This window comes from Quercus suber, unplaced genomic scaffold, assembly GCF_002906115.3.
Source record: "Quercus suber isolate HL8 unplaced genomic scaffold, Cork oak 2.0 scaffold_283, whole genome shotgun sequence".
Classification (NCBI taxonomy): Eukaryota; Viridiplantae; Streptophyta; class Magnoliopsida; order Fagales; family Fagaceae; genus Quercus; species Quercus suber.
The window spans coordinates 78,437-79,440 of NW_027069739.1; positions in this window are offsets into that span (position 1 = coordinate 78,437).

A 1,004-nucleotide genomic window follows, 5' to 3' on the forward strand; every position below is an offset into this window, starting at 1 on the left:
CCATGTAGCCAAATCATCTCATTTCTAGCTTCAGTTGCTGCAACATACTTAGCTTCTGTAGTAGACAAAGTAATAATCTTTTATAAATTTGAAGCCTAAGATATAGCTGTACCGCCCAGAATAAATACAAACCCAGTAATACTCTTTCTACTATCAATATCACCAATAAAGTCAGCCTAAGATATAGCGTCTACATAACCTTGTATCTGATGAACCCCTGAGATATCTCAGAATCCACTTGATTGCCTCCCAATGTTGCTTTCCTGGCCTATTTATGAATCTGCTCACAACTCCTACTGCATGTGCAATGTTTGGCCTTGTACACACCGTAGCATACATCAAGTATACATCAGCGTCTACATACCTTGCAGTTTCAAACTTGCACTTGTGAAGTAAAGACATGTATCTGATAAACCCTTGAGATATCTCAGAATCAACTTGACTGCCTCCCAATGCTGCTTTCTTGGCCTATTCATGAATCTGCTTACAACTCCCACTGTATATGCAATATCTAGTCTTGTATACACCATAGCATACATCAAGCTGCCAATAGCTAAGGCATAAGGCACTTTGCTTATATGGTCCCTTTTTTCTTCTGTCTTCGGTGACTGTTCTATGCTTAGTTTGAAATCACTACCCAAGGATGTGCTCACTAGTTTAGCTTCATTCATGTTGAACCTGCTGAGAATTTTCTTCACATACTCTAACTGTGAAAGCTTCAATGTACCATTAGCCTTGTCTCTAATGATTCTCATACCTAGGATTTGCTTTGTAGCTCCCAAATCCTTCATTGCAAACTGTTTTGATAATTTCTTCTTTAGATTATTAATCTCCTTAATGCTAGACCCTGCAATGAGCATATCATCAACATACAACAGTAAAATGATGTAAGAATTGCCAAAAAACTTAACATATCAACAGTGATCAGCTTCATATCTCTTGAACCCAATTCTATGCATTAAATTGTCAAATTTTTTGTACCACTGTATTGGAGCTTGGTTTTA